Raw genomic sequence first — 21,017 nt, forward strand, 5'->3', positions numbered from 1 at the left:
GTTAATTTCAGGTCCATAATGAAGAGCATTCATCCTGTTTCTGCGCTCAAGTTCGTGGCTGAGTGAGAGCTGTCCACAGAGAGCAAACACCACACAAACTGCAGAACCTTGCCTGAAAGTTGTGGAGGATTTGTTTCTTTGGGAAAAAAACAACCCTGCTCTTTTCCACGTCACTTACCCTTTCATTCTATAGGCTCAAAACAGGGCTGGTTTTGCCCTCGTGCCTCCTCAGCTCCACCAGCTTGGCCATACACACAGGGCATGGATGCTGGGACTCAGGGACGGGCCCCTCCATGCACTGCCTTGGGGAAAAGAGCAACAAAACCCACTGAACTCCACCTGTGAACATCCTGAAGCCTCAATTCCTTCATCCCCACTGCCTCCCTGGGAGCTGTGTAATCCAGCTGAGCGTGTCACCTCTCGGGGGACAGACTCACCCTCTCCAAGACCTTTAGTGCCAAGTGACACCGTTATCCAATTTCCTCCTAATTGCACTAACAAGGATGAATTAGGACTTTCATCAACGGGGGCGAGTGATCAGTTTGGAGTCAGCCATGGGCGACGGAGCCAGAGATTAAACAAAACTATCATGTTAATGTCTAATAATACAACAGCAAGTGGAAATTAAGCACAAGACAAATATGCTGTGCCGGCGACATTGGAGAGTTTGTTCTTTAAACACGGCGTTATTTTAAAGGCAATGCTATTATTAGGGCCATCTAACTTAATTTCGAAGGCATAATAGAAAAGTAAATGTGCCGCAGTTGCACTTTATGTGCAATTTCGAAAACAAACCCAAACTGGGGGAGAATGCTGCGTGCTGCTGAAATAGCCACTCCAGCTGAATTCCTCTTTGATATACGTTAATTACCTCCAGCAGGGGAGGGACAGCTTCGCTCAGAGCTGTGCTCTGTGCAGATGAAGCTCTGAGAGCAGCCCCAGCTCCTCTGTGGGTTGAAATGATGCCAAACCCATGGGATATTTTAACTCCTGGTGCTCCGTCGCCTTGATGGGATGCAGGAAGGCTCGTTCCTCGCTGTTGGTGCACATTCGTTATCTTACAGCTGCGTCGCTGATGGTTTTCTTACAGGTTTACTTTTCAGATCTGCCCCTTTTACTGCTTTCCCACGTTGTGTGTAGGGAAAATATTTCCATATGGGGTGAAGGGTTTGTTCCCAGTACTGTGGCTGAGCTCCTGTTGCATGCTGGCACAAGCGGTGGGAGGCAGTGCTGATAACCTCTTTGCTTGTGCAGTGCAGTCTCAGGATTGATCTGAGCATAAAGCAACACAATCAAATTCCCCTGTTATGTATTTTGTTTTATTTTTTTTCCAGCGGTGATATCATTTCCCCTTTATTAAGTTGCATGGAAATTGTGTCTTAGTACTTTAATGTCTTGTTCTGCACTTAAGGGAACGTTTTAGATGAGCAGCAGCATTGAAAGCCCTCTTTCTTTATTAATATCCATCTCCTTCATCCCTTCCTCAGTGACATTACCCCCTGCTTTATGGCAGTTGTGGGGGTGGAGCGGAGGCTGATGGCCATGCAGCAGTACTTGTGCTCTTTGGGTTACCCCCATCTCACTGCAGGCTTTCTCCCCTGGCTCCAAAGGCTGTGCACAGCGGTGTGACGTGGCCTCACTGAGTGCTTTTAGCTAGGAGGGCTCAGGCAGGGGTTGCTCTGTGCCTTGGGGGGCTTCCAATAAATCCCAGTGGAGCCAGCTTTCCTTAGTGCAGCTCGTGAGGGCCTCAGAGCTGAAAATAGAAAAGGAGGAAGGCTGCAGAGCGCTTCCCATCCCATCCTTTATGTCTCATCGACGCTGAAGTGCTCTCTCCCCTGGCCGGTGCATTCAGCGCATATTAAACACAATATGAAATTCCATCTCAGAAAACCCCAGAGATGGCTCGATCGACTGTCCTTTAAATAGAATTAAAATTGACCCGAGGCAGATCTGCAAACCTATTGAATTACCCAGTCCAGCACCGAGCTTGGGTTGGTCTCTCAGGGAAAGAACAGCGCAGCCTGGGGCGGGATGAGGAGCCCTGCTGGCACAAGGGCAGCAGCCTCCCACCGTGGCTTTGCACAAATCTGTGCCATAAAAATGTCATCCTGTGCTGCAGGTGCATGCGTGAGGTTTTGGGTGTCAGCAAGAAAGTTGAGAATGGGCGTAGGTGGCAGTGGGGCAGAGTGCTGATGGGGAGCAGCACACACAGCCCAGCTGTCCCCATCATTCTCACCCTGAGCACTGCATGGGCACTGTTCACAGTCAGAGGATGTGAGTTTGGAAGTCCTGTGTGCAGCCAGGTGTTGGACTCGGTGATCCTCACGGTCCCATCCAGCTGGGGCTGTTGTGTGATTGTGTCGCTCTATGATTCTTCCTCCTCAGGTTCTTTAGCTCCATGCTAAAATATTTAACGTGGTATGAAGAGCAACAAAAAACCCCATGAGCTAATCTGCTGTGGTTTCCAGAAGCTGTACCCCCTCCCTGGCCCTGTTGTCAGAAATGGGAAATCTCTCTTGCTTAGTAATGCTTTTCAGCTTGTGGCTGGCGTGGCTGCACCGTGTGCCATGCATCCAGCTGCCTATCTATAGGACATCTAATGGGCTCCAGAGGGAGCCTGGCCCGCGGCCCACGAATCAGCAAACCTGGAGTCTCATCAGCGCTTCAGGCACCAGAGGCATTTTAAAAGACCTTTATCATGAGCAGAATTAGCAGAACTCGTCCCTCCGGTACCTGTTAGCTATTTTATTCAGCCCCCTTCACCTCCTGGATAAAAAATAATGTGCATCTGTTTTGTTTGAAAAAACTGTCCTGTGGGCATTTGTGCTATTCAGGGCTGTGCAGTGCCAGGGGACAGCGAGCAGCATTTCATTGGCTTGGCTGGCTGAGGCTGGAGAGATATAGGTCGCTTGGCAGGGTGAAGATGAGTCCTGGATAGCCTCTTTCTGCTGGTAACCTGCCTTGGTGCTGGCTTGGAGAGCTGGCCTGCAAGCCGGTCCAGGGGATGGGTGTGCAGTGTGGTGGTCCAGGTGGTTTGGGGCAGCAGGGAAAGGCGAGGATGTAGCTAAGGTTTTGGGCCTTTCTAATTCAGCTGGAATGTCTTTCTATCCTTCCCTCTTGGGTGCAAACGTTTTGCACACAATGTTATCTACTCGGTCTCCAAATGGGAGAAAATGATGGTAGGGCTTGAGCACACAGCCTTGATTTATACCTGTGTGCGAGACCGGCACAACCCAGCCCCAGCCACAGCTATTATTAGCTGACAGATTTTAAAGAAAAACTATATAAATCTCCCCTTGTGCCATAAATACACTTCTGCCTTGGGAGACCATGAAGAAGCTCATTAAACCACATCCTGAGAGAGAGGCATGTGTCATCTGCAGTGACAAGCGATGCAGCCTCCAGTTACCTTGCTGGCCAGGCCTGGGGAGTATTTATTGAACTTAAAGGGGGTTTAATGCTCGCTCAGGGCAGAAGAGGCAAACACACTCAATTTTGGCAAGGCAGGGGCCTGGAAACTGCATTCCTGAGTTTTATTCCATGGCAAGCAGGGAAACTGTAACTATAGATGAGAGGAATAAGCGTGAGGGGCTGAATGTGAGGTCTGCTACAAGCTCACTGCTTAGGTGGGTTGATCTCCTGCAGGTCAGTTTGCTCCCAGGGCTTTTCTGCAGGTGAATGAAAAGAAAAATGAATTTAAAAAAAGAGAGAGAAAAGAAAAAAAAAAAAAGAATAAAAAGAGAAAAAAAGGATCAAAAAAGATAAGATTAAAAAAAAAAAAAAGAAAATACAGGAAAAAAGAGGAAAAAAAAAGGAGGAGGAAGTTTGTCCCCTGGTGTGGGCCCAGCAAAGGACCAGTCTCATGGTGCATTTTTGCTAGTGGGATCCAGAGCCAGAGGACCCTGAGGAATTTCACACATCTCTGGTGCAATTTACCTCCTCTTTTTCCTTCGGGGTGGAAGCAATGCTAAGAGGAAGAGTTATTCAGCTCGATAACCACAGCTAAAGCAGCACCTCTGATGCTGCTCTTCCAATTCCAAAGGACTGAAAACCAGCACAAAGCTTTGTGATCCACTTCTCCACCACCAGTTGGTTTAAACCCTTCCTTTCTGGTTCCCCATACATACCAGGTGCAGCTATACATCTCCATTAGCATGCAACGCAGAGCAGCAATCTCTGTAGTACAAACCAGTTCTCCAGATTGAGAACTTGCCAAGAGTTGGATAAGCTGTAATAAAGTCCCTTGTTGTAAGAGCACCCCGCTGACACAGGCTCTGATCTGAAAGGAGTGGGAGCAGAATTAAATTCCCTCTGCTGAAGCCTGTCCATTATTCTTGGGCATTGGATTGCAGGAGCTGAGAAAGCTGCTCTGGAAGCAATAAGTGCTCACTACAGAGAGCCCGGAGTGCTGTGTGCTCTTGGCAGGGGAAGGATGGCAGAAAGCAGCTGCAAAACCTCACCCAGCTGCAGGAGGGGAGGGGTTTGGAGGGGAAAGGAACGGGCAAAGCTGCTCCAGCAAAAAGGGCTGAGGGATGTGGAGCAGAGAGGATGTGCTGCACTGTGGCTGCAGCTCCCCACACCCAGGTTTGCTGAGAAGCACCAAACCCACAGTGCCCAGCCCCAGGTGAGTTACTTCAGGCCACGTTTTTAATATCATTCGAAGCCTGAAGACTCAGCCAGGTGCCTTGTGGGATTTGCAATAACATCTAAGTGCTGGAAATCTTTGAAATCCTGTAAAGTGGGTGAGAAATGAGCTGAAGGCAAGGGAGCAGAGCAGCACAGACCCTGTGAGCGGAGCACAGGTGTTGCATGGCTTACACAGGAACTGAAAAGCAAAAGGATTGGCCCCGCAGTTCCTTGGAGTTTCTGTCTTTTCATTAAAAAAAAAAAAAAAAAAAAAAAAGAAGGCTGAAAAGGAGCTTTTCAGCTTGAAAAACACTTCATTCTCTCCTCCACATCTCGTCTGTCAGCCTATCAGCCCCATCTCCCATCCCTGCTGCCCTCCCTCTCCAATGCCAGCCGAATGCCTTTAGTAAGGCGCACTCCATACTGATGCCCTTTCCTTTTCCCTCTGTGCCATTCCCCCAGTCTTTGTGCCAGCTGCAAACGTGATCAGGGCCAATGTGATGCTTTCTTGCAGGTCATGGATAAAAATGCCAAACAGCAGCAATGCAGCACACACTGTGAGAACTCCCACCCCCAGAAGTGCCCTTTGGGATGAGCCACCTTGCCAGCTGTGCATTGCCTTGTGTGCCCTGCTGACCTCCTTCCATCCCAGTCTCTTAGTCAAGATATCACACAGGACCCAGCCTGAATGTATCACAATGAAAGCATCACCTGTATCAGCCAAATTTCTAACCTCATCAAAAAAAGATATCAATATATTTCAACAAGATTTATCTTCCACGTGCCCGTCTTGATTGGCATCCTTTGCGTTATTTCCATTAATTCCTTACTAAACAAGTCCTGTAGCAGATTTCCCGTTATTGTGCCTGGAGTCAAAGTTGGGCCAACAGGGCTGTAATTACACAGGTCATCTCATTTATCCTTCCTGTTCATTGGTGCAATGTTCATTTCCATTCAGCTTTCTGGATCCCACCAGTCCTGAAGGGGGTCATTGGAGATCAGTATCTCAGGCTGACCTGGACCTGACTGGGTGACACCACTGTGGATGGGATGCATCCCATGCAAAAAAATCACATTCATCAAAATTTGAAGGTACTTCACCACTTCCCCCCAGCTCTTATGGGGATTGAACCAATGTCTTACAAATATTGGAGAAAATTGGCAGAAAACAGCTAAAACCAGAAGCGCTCTCCTCACATGTACAAACAGCCAAAAATAAGTGCTGTTATTGCTTTAAAATCCTGAGGGTTTTGATGAGAAGTTGTGCATATGTGTGTGGATGTGCATGTACATGGCTTTCTGTAAACGTGTTTGCTTTTACTGTAAACCTGGCTTCCTGGCACAGGAATATTTAGTCCCTGTGCAGAGCACTTGGAGCACATAAGTGTGCCTGCATGAGCTCTCGCCACTTACACTGATGGGGCTTTCACATCGTAATCTTTATTTCTCATTTGGGTTATAGACATTTTCCAGCATCCACAGTCTTTGAACCTATAAATTAAAACTTCCATATACCATATCATTGCTCCCAGCTCGGTGAGGACACAATATCTATCCAGGCATGTTTATTCCTGCTGCTGCCACAGGTGGAAGCTGTGATATCAGTCCAACACCTAACACTGTTTGGACAGGAGTGTCAAAAGCAAAGGAAGGCATTTTTCATCAAAGCCGTTAAGATTTCTTGGCCAATTTTATGGCTGCTCAGCCAGGGTACCACGTTCCTGCCCCTCTCCTTTGCCCTGGGGATTTTCAAAGCAGTCTCCAGCTCTGATCTCCTTGCAGAGCATCCCTGCCCTTTCTGAGCTGCTCCTGCAGCAGCAATCGGCAGCAGAAAGCAGCTCAGTCTGTGCAGAGGAGAGCAATACAGGGAGAGGGGGAAGTTTGAAAGGCTAAAAACAATTCTTGCAGACTGAACTGCAAAATAATTAAGAAGGAAGACTGAACTCCTATATTTTTGTTATTGGGATGCTTTTCCCACATGCAAAATTTCACCTGCCCAATGTTGAGGGGTTTGCTGTTCTCTTTTGAGTGCGGTGGCTGCACACTTTCCTGCTGCATCACCCCTTCCCTCACCTGCAAGGAATCCCACTCTCTAACCAGCACTCACTGGCAGCAGTTAACCCTCTGTATAATCAATGGATATTAAGATGTTATAATCACAAAAGAACAAGAGAGTTAGGCAAAGTAGACTAAGAAAATAGGAGAGAACTAAGATAATAGGAAAGAATAAATGGAAGGCTTACCCATATGCTAGGCTCACCTACAAAAAACACCAGAAGAAAGGATCTCCAGACAAGATCCTTCCCCACTGGTAGCCAGCTCTTAAATAGGTTTGAGAGGGGTGCAGCCAGGCTCCATGACTTCCGGCAACACAGCTCAGTTGCCTTCACCTGTGCTCCTCTGGCTGACTCATGGCTCACCTCAGGTGATCAATCAGAGGTTCAGGCAGTGACTCAACAGTTCCCATACATCCTCCTTGGCTCCTTGGGCAATGCTTGGAATTTGGATCTACTCGCTGACCAAGGCCAATGTTCTCCCCTGCAGCAAAACCAGCCGGTATCATGCCCTGCTCCCACTCATCCTTCAGGTTGCCCAGGTATCCAAAGGCTCCGTGGTGTCACCAGCCTTGCTGGACACCACTTTTTCTCTCTTGTTTTTCAAGGAGCTTCATGTGCGTGAGCATCACGCTGGGTGCTTGTCTCTCCAGCTCCAGGCCTCCCCGAGGATATGACAAGCCAGAACACATTGCAGAGGGAGTTCAAAATTATCTATCTCCAACATCCACTTAATCCATCGTGAGGAGGACCGAAAAGCTCTCCAGGCCTGCAGGAGCTCTGAGCAAGCCGCCGTTTCTTATGCTGAGCCTGTGTTCCCACTTGTCAGTTTGATTTCTCAATGCTTTACAATCTCTGGTATTCTCGGTGAGGATACGGCATCACGTCCATCACCCGTTATCACTAGGTCCCCGTGTTTCCTTTTCTTCTCTCTCAGCCGCTTTGCAATCTTGAACCAATAAAAAAAAGTAAAAAGAAGAAAAAGGAAAAGAAGAAGCAGCGGCAGCTTTTCAGTTCCTTATCCGCCGCAGCCTGGATTACATCCAGGCCTCTTGCTATGATCCTTCAAGTTCCTACTAAACATGCCCTGCATCTCCTGATAACATTAAATCTGCATCTTGGTTGGGTTTATCAGTACTTCTGGGGACAAGCAGGGCTGGCGCGTGAGGAAAGAGCAGCACTGCAACAGGTTATGGCATGCAAAGAGATGGGATGGAGCAGCACTGGTCTGATCTGCTCCCAGCCAGACCCAGTACAGCTGGGAACCGCTGCAGGACACCCACATGCCAGGCTGAGTTATCCCGAAGGTGATGAATTTGCAGAGCCAACAAGGCTGTTCAGGCTGTGCAGGGCTGAAGCAGCACTGGTCTGAGTTCCTAGGGACAAATAATTTGATTTTCCTATCCCAGTGCTCAGGATATGACTTACAAACCTGTATCCCATTGCAGCGCTGCAGCCGCTGGTAAACGAGGATTGTTGGTGCAATGAAGTGAAACTCAAAATACATGTGTGAAGTTAATGAAGAGAAAGAAAGTCTTGTTTTGGATTCATTAGAATCAGTAACAGAGTCCAATTAAGAAACATCCACTGCGTAACCACAGCAGAGGTTTAAAAACAGCAGATAAGTGCTTCAGGTCATCTTGGGATCAAAAGGAAGGGGAGTTTTAACACTTTCTTTGTATTTTCTGCTTCCTGAAGGCAAGGCATGACTTGAAATCTGTCTCCTTGAATACTGAGGAAGAGAATGCCTGGGCAACGATGGCCAGTGATGGCTTGTTGGCTGTCAGGGCAGTTGGCCATCAGGACAGTTGACCATTGGGGTGGTAGATGTAGGCTGTGAGCCATCTGCAGCATCCCCAAACCAGGACTTTGCCACCTATCAGGGCTCAGAGTCTGGTATGGACCTCAAAGCTGATGTAAGCAGAGGCTGACTTTCCCCTTTATTATTTCACAAAAGCACCATGGAGGTGCAGGGGAATTAAGATGCCTAGACTTTAACACAGATCATTTCTAAGGTGCATCTGAATTGAGCTTCCACAAGACTTATGGCTTGTTTTGGTCATAACCCCACTGCAGCCGGTCTTGTGCACTGATGTTATTGATACAGCCAGTAATTACATTTTCACATAGGCATTTTTTCTGTGTGTCTACACTGTGTTTATTACAAACTCTCAATTATTCATTTTTTCCCCTCTCTTGTCATCCCTCCCTCTTCTCTGCCTATTTATATTTCCCTCCTGGTCTTATTTTTTTACCTGTCCTCTGGCTTTTCCTCCAGCTGTGCTCCTCCATGTCTCCGACCAGGGCAATGGCCCCAGATGGGCTGAAGCCCCCTTGTCCCCATTCCCAGACGAATTTACTTGGCAGTGGGATATCTCCTCTGTTCAATTTTCTCCCCACCTTTGCCCCAACCCATTTTTCTGCATCGCTGAGCTCCTGCCACAAACCTCCCTGGTGCCTTTTCTGTTACAGAATGAGAAATAAAAATGTGGCACCGTTGTTACTGCTCATCTATCTGCTGTGCCTAGGTGAATAATGCAAGGAAACATGTATGTATTTATACAGCAAATGGGAAAATACATTTCTTAAGATGAATGAGGTTGTTTTCAGCCTTGATGCACCCAATAAAATAACCCAGTATCAAGAGGGAGGTTTATTTTGAAGTCTGGACGTGTCATAATATCAGCTCCCAACCAGGACTTCAAATTACATAAATCAGAGAGTGGAAGAGAGGGGAAAGGCCAGGAAAGCAGCAAGAACAGGGTGAATACAGGCATATATAAAACTCCAGGCATGGGGTGTACAAACATGAGGGCACATCAGAGTGGCCTGCCAGATGGATGCAGGATATGAGACAGGCTTTGACACCAGCTTTTCTATCTCCTTGTTCTTTTTTTTTTAATGTATTTTCCCCTCTGTGCTCAGCTCCAGAGCAAATTCCCCTTCTCATCTCACAGAATGGGAAATTGCAGCATTGGGAGCCTTTGGTGATGGCTGTGGGACGCAGAGACTGCAAGTTGGTCCCCAAGCACCCCAGGAAGCTGCTGGCATCAGCAAGGTCAGCTCCGAATCCAGTTTCAAATCCCACTTCAAATCCCTTCAATTTCTACATTTCCTCCAATAACTGCCCCAAGAGCCCCACGCCAGCCAGAAACTGCTGCAAATGAGCAGAGGTGTTGCCTTAGGCTTAAGAGAAAGAAATAAGTTTTGGTGTGAAATCTGAGTATTTTCTCTATGGAAACCATTGGCTTTTTAATACATCCCCCCTTCAGAACGGTGCTACCCATTTGTAGTGTGCCAGTGTGTGTATTTCTGCTTTTCCACTGGAAAAGTGGGGGTGTGTTTGGCACAGAGCACTCTCTTCCCAGCTGAAAACTCAATTCCTTGCCAAAGCAAAGAGGGGGAGATGTGGAAAAAGCCTGCAACGAGCCATAAGCTTTATGTCACAGCTTTGCCTGGCACAAAAAAAAATTAAAAAAAAAATCCCATGCTGCTTCCTTACAGCCTGGGGAGAGCTTTCCTTGCTTGCGATGCAGCACAGAAGTGTAAAGCGTGTTGTGATCTCAATATAGGATTAGTGCTGCTATTTATCTGTGCAGTGTCACTGAGATAAGGAGCAAGAGAGGAACCCAAATGAAAGGGCAGAAATGCTGCCCAACTTCAGGAGGCACAGGGCAGAAAAGATGCCCCCCAGCAGCGCTCGCTCCTGGTGTGCATTGCTCCCTCCATGGATGGTTTGATGGCTTTGGGAGCCGTCATTCAGCAATAGAATTTTCGCTTGGGAAGAGGCTGCAAAAGGCAATATTTTGGCTAAAAACCAGCTGCAAAAATGGATTGGCTCCATTTGCAAGGCTGCAACAGCTCTGAGTTCATAAGCATGCATGTTTCCCTGTTGAATGCTGCCCCAGCACTCCAGACAAGGCATTTCTCCACAGGAATGAAGAATTTGGATGTGAAAATGCCCACTCCTCACCATAGATGATTTTATTCCTCAGTTTATATTCTGGGGAGATAACTGCAGCCCAAAGCACGGTGGATGTGGTCACAGAAAGCCCTCTGGGAGGAGGCAGAGCTCACCATGCTGTTCCTTGCTTGCCTCTGTCCTTGTCACCACAGCTGTATTTGTTGCTTGTAGCAGATCTGTCTTGCTGGGATGTCTCACTTACCAGGAAGGCTTCATTCCCAATAATTTTCAGACATTGCTGCCCTAGTGATTTATCCCCCTTCAGTTTAGATCTCATTTTTCCCAATTTTACCTTTGTCTCCAGGAAACCTCGTCTATTTTAGTGCAATTTCCTCTCTCTCTCTGGCTCACCCGCTCCCCGTAGCCCAAATTTGTCTTCTTCTCATATTTATTTCAGTATTTGTCTTCCTCTCCCCATGCAGGCTGTGTGCTCGGGATTTATCTCCTCCATTCCCACAATCTGTCTCCAAGTCCAGCGACTTTGCTTTGCCTTCGTCAGCCTTTGCTTTGTATAATATTGAGCAGCACCAGGGGATGTGGCATCTGCTGAGGGATGGGGAAGTGAGGAGGGAAGGAGTGGCTGGAAGGGGAGATCTAGTGGTTATCTGGTGGCTGGCAGCCCTGCTCATGGCAAAGGGATTGGAACTCGATGGTCCAAGGTCCTTTCCAACCAAAGCCATGCTATGGTTCTGTGATCCCAGTTCTCTCCCTCACAGTCCAACATTGACAGGAAGCTGTGAGCTCTTGAGCTAATGTAGCTGCTTGTAGCTGATGTGCTCTGTACAGCAGGGTGTCTCAACAGAAGCCTTTGGGTTGTGATCAAAAGTGCCACCAAGCAGCAATGAAGGAGAATGAAGCCTGGGGGGATGGAGTGTGAGCAGAGGAGGTCTGTCCAGGGATAACTCTTCCTGCAAATTGGGCTTTTGTATTGACCAGGGGAGCCTGGCTGCTGCCATTGCTGTGCTCTCAGCCCTGCCTCCTGCAATGTGACTGATGATGCAATTTCCAAAAAGGTGCTTTTTTCCTCCCCCTGGCAAGTAAGCAAGAAGGGAAGGGAAAGTGGGACAAGGAGCAAATGAAATCATCTCAGTGCTTAATACTCAGAGGTCTGCACTGCCAGAAGTCTTGTGTGTCCTGTTTTCTTTCTGTCTCATTTGCCATCAGCACCACTTGTTTTCTCTGCAGAGCTCCTCAGAATTGCCGTCCAGCATTAGTGGCAAAGCTATAACCACAAGTCCCTGCACACTCCTGCACCTATCACAATGCCCAGTGATGCTCTCATGATGCCTTCCCACCAGGTGCTCCATCACTGTTTCAGGTCCTTAGCATTTCCACTACAACTGGGCAGAGAGCATATGCCTACATTTCAATCACCTATGATCCACGAGATGTTTTATGGATCTAATTGTCGCATATGTTTGTTATGAATCCGTAATAAGAGGCCAGAGCAGATGGCAAAGGCTGGCTGCCAGTCATACATTGGGAATGGTGAATTTCTCTGAAGTGGAGGCGATGGATTTGGACCACTGTAACCAAGGGTGTTGAGCCCAAGGGTCAGCATTTTGCTACAGGAATCCTTCTTCCTCGTGCAATAACCCCTCACAAGCTGTAGGGATCCAAATTAACATAAGACCCAAACCTGAATCTTAAAGCTGATGGTTTCTCTACCAAACACCAACTTGATGCTGCACTGTCAGCTCAAGACACAAACTCCACAACCCATCCTTGCCCTCCTGCATCTGAAATTCTCCCCATTGAAGCAGAGTGTGGGAGGCTCAGTGCACAGCTCCATCACCAGCCTGGGGAGAAGCGGGAAAATCTGCTCCTGAAGGGCACAGCAGCATCCTTGCTGCCTCTGTGAACTAAATTTAAATTACCATGCTACCTGAACTTCATGCAAGGTTCACGCTGGTGCAATGCTATAAATACGGCTGAGAAGACATTTCTATTATAACTCGCTGATTTCTGAGGCTTGGAACCAGGATCGGTCAAATTAAAAAAAAGGAAAAGATAATAAAAGGAGAGAGGAGCGGCAGGAGGAGAGATCTCAGAGGGAGGGGGCTGCAAAGATTTGGTTAGCCCTGCCCTGGAGATCATCCTGGGACGAGCGCCGACCCATTGAGGAGCATTTGCACCCAGCAGTGACAGCAAACCCTGCAGCAGAGTGGAAAGTGTATCGAGTTGCTGTGTTTTGAAGTTAATTAGCAGTGGCCCTTTTAATTAGGGCTGCAGGGCTCTGTTTCACTGTGTTGGCATCAATGGTCTCTTGTGCCAATGAGGTTTATATGGATCCTACTGGGTGGTTTATATGGATCCTTATAAACGAGGCTTATATGGATCCTTCTGGGTGTTGCACTGCTCCATCTGCAAGCTGAAAGGGCCTTACACCCTTATTCCTATTTCAAAATGGATGCAGAGATCTCTCCCTTGGCCTTGGGAGCTCCAGATGCTAAAATCAGAGCATGGAACTGCTTTTGCAGTTAATCAAACTTAATGTTGTTGTGCTCTTCTTTGCTTTGCTTTGACCTCGCTGAAGCTCTGCCTGGGCTCTCTTGTAACTGGAATGCCCACTCCTTCATTGCTCAAGCAAAGCCAGGTATAATTAATAGCTGTTTTACCATATTGCCTCTTTGTAATGCTACAAAAAACACACAGTGTGCAAGAGATCCCACCTTCTTCCAACCCCAGGGAGTTGCTACTTCTGGGTTCAGCTATTTCTCAGCATCCCAAAACCCCAAAACCTGCAGTTTGGAGCTCAGAGTAAAGAAGGTGTTGGGTGTGAAATTTTGACCCTGACCAGACCAAACCCTGTCCCATGTATCTGAACCTTCCATCCCACAGTGCTTGCTCTTGCAGGCACCAGAGATGGATGGGTTGGGTGGGGGGACACCTCCATGATTCCCCTGCATCCCTCCTGGAGAGCCCCATGGAAAGCTGTTGGTCTCCCACGCAGCTCCTTTCCATCTTTCCTTAAGGACAGCTCTCTCTGAATGAGCTTTTTTTGGTTCCTGTAGGTGGTTGCTTAGGATCAGTCACCAAAAAGGGAAAAAAAATGGGAAAGAATGAGGCTGTTCTTGGTTTCTGATGGGAATGCAGTGGCAAATTTATTAAAAATGAAGAAGATCCAATAAAAGAAGTGTTTTTATCCCCCTTTCTACCTCACCTTGAATTCACTGTCTTCCTCCATCACGTATGACCTTGGAAGTGCTTATTGGGTCAGACAAGAAAAATCTCCCATTTTCTTGCAATGTCATCCATTACTCAGCTGAACACACAGCCGACAGCAGAAGATGAACAACAACAAAAAATATATAAATAGGAGAAGCCTCAAAGAGAGCACAAATTAAAATGACTGAGATCAGATAACGAGGAAATGCAGCTAAATTGTTTCCTTCCTTCCTCCCCCCAGCCAGAGCCCGGGGGGAAATCCACCCAATTAACCATTCTGGGCCATGCAGTGCAGCTCTCCTGCAGAGCCAGGGGGGTTGAGGTTGGAGCTGGAGCTGGCTGGAACTCCATCCTCTGCTCTCTTGTCTCTCCTCTCTTGTCTCTCCTCTCTGCATTCCTCCACCTCTGCATTTATCTCTGGATTTATCAGTGACATGGGATGGCTATTTTTTCACACTGGTAAGCACCGTCCCACATACAACAATCAGAAAGAATTTGAGAAAATCCTATCAGTGTTCACAGAGAGAAAGAAGCTGGTCTGGGCGGGTTCAATTCATTCATAAATAAAGCCTCCGGACAACAAAACCCCATCCAACACCACCACTGCCCCATCCTAAATGCCTGTGGTTTGAGCATGGGGTGCCCGCTGCCAGGCTGCCTCTCTGCTCTCCTGCCTCTTCCCCTCTAATCTTAAGCTTTTTAATTGCAAGTGATGACTTCCAAGCTAACGCTACCCTAATTAATTTCAGATAGCAATTAAAATGGAGCTCATCAATACGGAGGAGGAGGGCTTCTCAAGTTTTCACGCGGCCCCCAACACTTTCCTTCATCACAGCACCGTTGAGGTCAGAGCCACACCGAAGAGTAAGCCAAGGACCTCGTCAGTGCCACTGTGAGTCTTGCTGGCATTAATTGCTTATTTTCCCCTTGGGGAGAATACACTTCCCATCCTGAACAGGACATGGATATTTCGGCATCTTGCTTTCTCTTCAGCCTTCCTCTTCTGCTTTAAATAAGCTTCCATTTTAATCAGCGAAGTTGTTTTCTTACTTGGGGTGCTGCACCCCATCTCTGAGAGCATCTGTGTGCCCATCCATCTGGGCAGAACATTCCCCTTTGGCAAATAGTTTGGCCAGGACATGACCCAGCACTCAGTCAGGTGGGATGGAACATAATCAGGCTGTTTTTCCCAATTCACCTAATTTTTATGATGGGAGGTGGAGGTGGGCTGAAGGCAGAGGCTCATGTGGAGCCTGAGCTCAGCGGTGGCTCTTCCCCTTACCGCACAGCCTTGCATGTCTGAGGACAAATTTTCTGGAAGAAGCAATTCAAAATAATACTAAAATATGTTTATTTATTTCTGCAGGCAAGATTGGGGAGAAGATGGGATGCTGTGGATGAGAGCAGCTCCTGCTCACCACAGTATTAAAATGGAAGGGGTTTGGCTTGCTGGAAGCAGCCAGGAGCCCGAATTACCCCATCCTCTCCCTGCATGGCTGCTGCCCTCACCCAGCCCTGGCCTCTTGCTTCTCCTCCCAAGTCCGTTTGAAGCTGCATCAGGTCTGGAGCTCAGCTTAAACCAGCCGCTAGATGTATTATTCATTTTTATGCCTTAATGATGTGATAAAGTTGCTGGAAACTGGGAAAGGCTCATTAAACTTCTATTTGAATATAGATCACAACTAAATTTTAAGGGAGAGGGAAGCACCCCCATGCTTTTTCCTCTCCTTTCCCCGCCACAGGGGAAGAGCCCCCAGATCACTGTTGCTGCATTTATCACTGCCAGGTGGGCTGTGGTGAGCAGAGGGAGCGTGGTGGTGGGTCCAGCATTGGCTCCAGCACCAGGACCCTATGGATCTTCAGTCAGTGCCCCAGCATCCCAAAAAGTCCTTGTGAAAGCACTGAAATCATAGCAGCAGGAAGGAGCAGGAGTTCACTTTGGCTTTTCCACCAGAGGCAACAGAGTAAGAGTTGATCTGAGCCCTCCCTGCCCTTTGCATTTCCAACAAAAGGCCCCAGAGCATTGCTCTGCCACCAGCAAAGCTGAGCAGAGATGTGCTGAGGATGCAGGGACGGGATATGGCCAGCTTCCACCCAAAGCCACCAGCACAAACAATCTGAGAAGGCAAGGACTGTCTGTGCTGTGACAAAGGAGTTAATAGAGGTGAAACACCAACCACACAGGGCTTTATTTAGGGCTTATCCATCTCCATCTCCCATAATGGAAAACTTCCCTTTTCTCTGAGCCACCCCCCTTTTCTCTTCATAATTTTTCCTCTCCTTTCTATTCTCCTGCATCCACGCTCAGCTCTGATGATCAGAGCTTAGCCTCGGCCACTTTGATCTTCCCCAGAGAAGCTGATTCTGTGGAAACTCACAGCAGCCCTCACCAAATATTTGAACCTCAGTGAGGTCAGAGCTGCCCCATCCACTCCTGCACTGATGGAGCTGTGCTTAATGCATGGGAGAGGATGCTGAACCAGGCTGCTCACCCACCAGCACCAGTCCCATCCCGTAGAAAGGCACTTCTAATCCCATCCTCCCTTGTATCTTTCTGTTGCCACATACAGAAGGGCCGGGTGGTAAAACCCCAGCATTTCTGTGGGCTGGGATGGAACAACAAGAGGTGGAAAATGCACTGCAGCCTCCATTCGGTTATTGCTGTGCTTCATCACCTAGGCTTTGCTCCTGCTGCTTCATCTGCTTGGCTTGTTCACGCTGCTTTGGGTTTTAGAGGCACACCAACCTGCAGCACCTCGCTATTAAACCTAACACAGTGCTGTGGGGAGAAAGTTCGTTAGGAGTCCTGCTGTGCTGACCATCCCCAGCTAATTACAAGCTGCCTCCTTAAATTTCCCTTTGCTTGTTTCTATTGGATACAGGACGTGTCTCCGGTTAAGTCTGTAATTGCATTTCAATTCTCATCTCAGCATACACTGGGGTTTGTGCAGCAGTTTACATTTATTTTTTCTTTCTTTTTCCTTTTTCTTTTTTTTTTCCAAGCGCTTTGAGATAAAAGCATCACAGCAATACGGTGTCATTGTTATGATGATGAGGGGACTATTTGTGATGTGCCAGCACCCTTCTCGCCTGTGTTGAACCACTTGGGAACATCTCGACATCCCCCAGGTGGCATTTCCCTTCCACAAAGCCATCCACTTATGCTAATATGCATACATAGAAAGTGCCATGTGTGTGTGTGTGTGTGTAGATACATATATCGTGTGGGCGTGATTGGAAAGCAAATTCTATAAATAAATCCCATTATCCTATTACACTGTAATTTTCTATCATTATCCCCAGTGTGGATCAGATGCATCTGCCGGCTGTGATGTGAGTGAGGGGCTGGGAAGTGGCAAACTTCACCATCGAGCAAAGGGCTCCCGGAGTGGTGGAGTGGGGCAGAAGTTGGGAACACCTGCAGCTTTGCAAATCCACGCAAGGCCCTGGCAATGGCACAAGGCATCCCCAGACCTGGAGCAATAACCTGCAGTGTCCCATCTTTGCTGGTCCCACTGAGCCTGGATCTGCGCCCCTATGCTGAGGTTTGTTGTAATGGTGAATCGATCATGCATGGGATCAAAACAGGGAGAAATTGTGCCCGCTTTCTGATTTCAGCTGCTCTGGCTTCTGCTTCCAGCTTTTGCTTCTCGTCCTGCCCTTTCCTGACGGATTAAGGAGCTTTTGTCATGCCCAACGTTTTCTCCCAGAGAAGGTGCCTGTGTGCTGTAATCAAGTCACTTTCATTTTTCTTGTTGATAAGATAAAGAGGCAAAGCTCTTTAAGTCATCCACTATAAAGCATTTTCCCCAGCCCTTGTGTCATTTCTGGGCCTTTCTTTTCACTCTTGCCAATTTTTCAGCATCCTTTCTTGTCCCCAGGTGCATCTCCCAGGACTGATGGGAGCAGCTTGGTGCTGTCACTGCAGCCTGCACTGAATCTACCTCTCCAGCCCCTGGGATGCTTTTCCTGCAGCTCTGCTTGAAAATCAGTGCTTTTCTGACCCCCAATCCTCACTTTTCCCAAGAAATGTGGCTCAGAGCTGCCTGTGGCCCCATGGAGCTTTGGGGTTCTGCTGCAGTGTCCACTCCCAGCGGAAAGAGGGAAAAATGGCACACCAAAAGGCTCAGCCTCATTTGAAAACCAACAACAGGCTGTGGGATTTTGATTTAAAACATTTCTGAATAATCCTATTAGCAGAGAGAGGAAACAGGTCTCCTCAAATGACAGATTTATTTTTTTTTTCCCCCTTAACTCCAGGTCTGCAGAAGATTAAACACACCAGATGAAGCAGATCCACTTCAGGGTGCCTGTTGTGAATGCAGTACTCTAGAAGTGCGTCTGGGAGGTGGGATCTTGCCAGTCACCCAGCTGGATATGGGATGAATATGACAGCCACTTCCATGCGCCATGTGCCGCGATGATGCTTTGACCCAATGCCAAAAGCCTATGAAAAGAGAAAATGACTTTTCCTATAAGAGGAGAGATGCTGAGACCAGAGGTTTTGGGATGCAGATCCTCAGTTCCATGACTCGAATTTTGCTTGAATCATATTTCATTAACTTAGTGATATTTTGGAGATGTAGGCACATGGGAAACACGTACCCAGAGATTTCTTCATCTTCCTTTTGGAATTATATCAATGGAAACCTGCTGGACATTTCCCACTAAATGAACTTTGAAGATGAGAGACCAAATGCTTTGAAGGCATTAAAAACATTTTGCATTCAGAAGATCAACGCTTTGTCCCTCGAATCCTGAAAATGAACATTTGAACAGCATCAAATGCTGCGCTTCAAATGTCTGAAGCTCAGCCCCGGGTCAATGGGTACATTTTCTCTCTGCCAAGTGGTCATTAATTTCAAGCATACAGCTTATTGCTGTAGAGGACTAAAGAAGGAAATGTGCCATCCGTGGGGCTGAGGATACATGTCAGTTCCTGTATGGTAAAGCTCCTTGTTCCTTGCCCTGAGAGATCCTGAGCACCACTTTATAGCAACGGGAGTTGCTGAGTGCTGGCAGAGCTACTCCAGGTCAGCAGAAAACACGTCCTCTTTATGACTGCCTCCAAGTTTATTGCGTATGGGCTCTGATGATGGAAGTGCCTGGTTTTACAAGTGGTGGGATACAAAAAAAAGAAACAGCCCCAGTAAAATCGTTTAAAGTGCTTTTAAATATGCTTAAAATACTTCCCTGCCATGGCACGTGTGGCTGTTGCAGTGGTGGCCAAGCAGCCGGTGCTGCCGGAAAGCTTTGGGTTCAACAGGGCTGCAAGCCGCCTTGGGCACCGCTTCTCCTAACGCACACGGTTCTGATCTGGCAAAAACAAGTTTTAGCAGTGAGCAACGTGTAATATAAAACAGGCGGAGCAGGCAGAGTGTGGGAATTGTGCTCCTGCCAGCCTTGGCAAGCCAGGCTTAGAAATTAGGACATTGTTTGGGAGATATTTTGGGCATGTGCAAGGTGCACAAGAGAAACGTGCAGCCAAAGAGGCCCTCACCCACAACCGTATGCACGTTTTTCCCCCAGAAGCTGGTATCTGTGGATGGGGTGGGTGATGAATAACAGCTCTGCACTATTCAATCCTTTAGGCTTACTGAACTGCAGGAATTTGGCAGTGCCAGCCCCAAAATGCCTGGATAATGCACTCGGTCCTTTTCCTCTTCCCTTTCCCATGCCCTCACCAGCAGCTGTGGGTCTGCAGAGCCCCAGGAGGCACTGGCATGGGGGGCAGCAAGTTGAGTGTTTGGGGTGAAATCTCCCCCAACAGAATGAATAAAAGCAGCAATTCTTCTGCAGCACTGTGACCCATGGCCACAAAGCAGCAGCTCTCCCCCTCCCTGCCAGGTGACAATGAGTGGCAGTGATGCTCCTTAGCATCCATCACCCGCCCCGTCCCCACGCGCTGCCAACCGCTTTGTACCGCACCGATAGAACAGGTTTCCGAATTTGGCAGAGCCTGTAGCTGTTATCGGAAGGCAGGTCATAAATTAAAGGCTCTCTTACACATCTATTTCATTTTTTTTTTTTACTCCAGAATTAAAAATTCCAGCAATAGCAGCGATCTGCCCCAAACCATCACTCTCTGTGGCATTGCTCAGGAGAGCATCCTGGGAGCAGCGATGTCTGATCACTGAATGCTGTGCTTTGGCAGTGAATATCTACAGCAGGACCAAACTCCTCCTGATTTCCTACCACCCCAAGCCCCCACCATTACCTGCTACTCAGGAATCTGCTCCAGTTCAGATAGAAGAAGAAAAAGCCATAAACCCAAAAGCCACGAATATTTGCCGTTTGCACTTCGGTACAAAGCAGCCACCACAGCAAAAGATGTGCTGTCAGAAGATCCTACAAGCTGCAAGTTGTTACCTGGATGTATTGATTTAAAGTACCTGTCGCTTTTGATTTTTGAAAGTGTGTTTGATTGCTGGCAGCTTTATAGGATTATGGCTTTAATTGGATGCCTGTGTTTTACTGGATATAAGTGAAATTTATGGCTGTGCTACCTGCGGTGTGAGAAGCAGCCCTGTGTCATCCTTCCCTCCTGGAGGAGGGGGGAGAGGCAAAATAAAGCATGGGGCAGAGCCTGTCGGGGACATCCATCTTCAAACAGCTCCACGGCGGCACAGTGACGCTATGGAACATGCAAGGCAAAATTAAGGGCTGCAGGAGTTTGCGCTTCTTGTGAGTTCAATCCAAGGCTGTCGCTAATTGTGTGATTACGTATCATTTTCGGAGGTGCTGATCTGCATATGCCATATTTGCATAATGCTAATGTTGGCGGTGTTTTTATGAGAGCTGTGATGGGACCTGGGATGGGCGAGGTGCTGCACCTGGAAGTGATGGAAGCAGAGGAGGCCCACAGTAAAATAGGACAGCAGTGAAAAGTTGGTAACAAATCTCATGGATCTTGCAGGGCAGATCCTTCCCTTCAAATTCAGCTTCACTCCATCCACATTTGTATGGTTTCCTAACTTGCAACAAATCCTGTATGGTCTGCCCTGGCACCCGGAGGTAAATCTGCCTTCCCTGCTGAGCTGTCAGTGCTTTGCAGTGGATCCTGATGTGCCACAGCTTTTCCTCACCCTAAAAAAGACATTTTTCAGAAAAGAATGGCCTGGGTCGTCCCTTTTATAGGGCATTAATGCATGGACTCGCTGCTGGTCCCAGCCTTGAGCTAGCAGTGAGATATTTCCATCGCAGAG

At 47.8% G+C, this 21,017-nt stretch overlaps 1 long non-coding RNA gene across 1 annotated transcript; it reads right to left on the reverse strand.

Moving 5' to 3' along the window:
• Positions 1-3,195: 3,195 nt before the first annotated feature.
• LOC122186182 lies at positions 3,196-6,910 on the reverse strand. The gene is made up of 3 exons (XR_006181081.1): positions 6,870-6,910; positions 4,128-4,279; positions 3,196-3,668 (listed from the first exon to the last, which is right to left on the reverse strand). It is a non-coding gene; the product is annotated as an uncharacterized LOC122186182 (long non-coding RNA).
• Between the last annotated feature and the right edge of the window lie 14,107 nt (positions 6,911-21,017).

The sequence above is a fragment of the Lagopus leucura genome, unplaced genomic scaffold, assembly GCF_019238085.1.
Source record: "Lagopus leucura isolate 7727_CA_CO unplaced genomic scaffold, USGS_WTPT01 Super-Scaffold_100034, whole genome shotgun sequence".
NCBI classification, from domain to species: domain Eukaryota; kingdom Metazoa; phylum Chordata; class Aves; order Galliformes; family Phasianidae; genus Lagopus; species Lagopus leucura.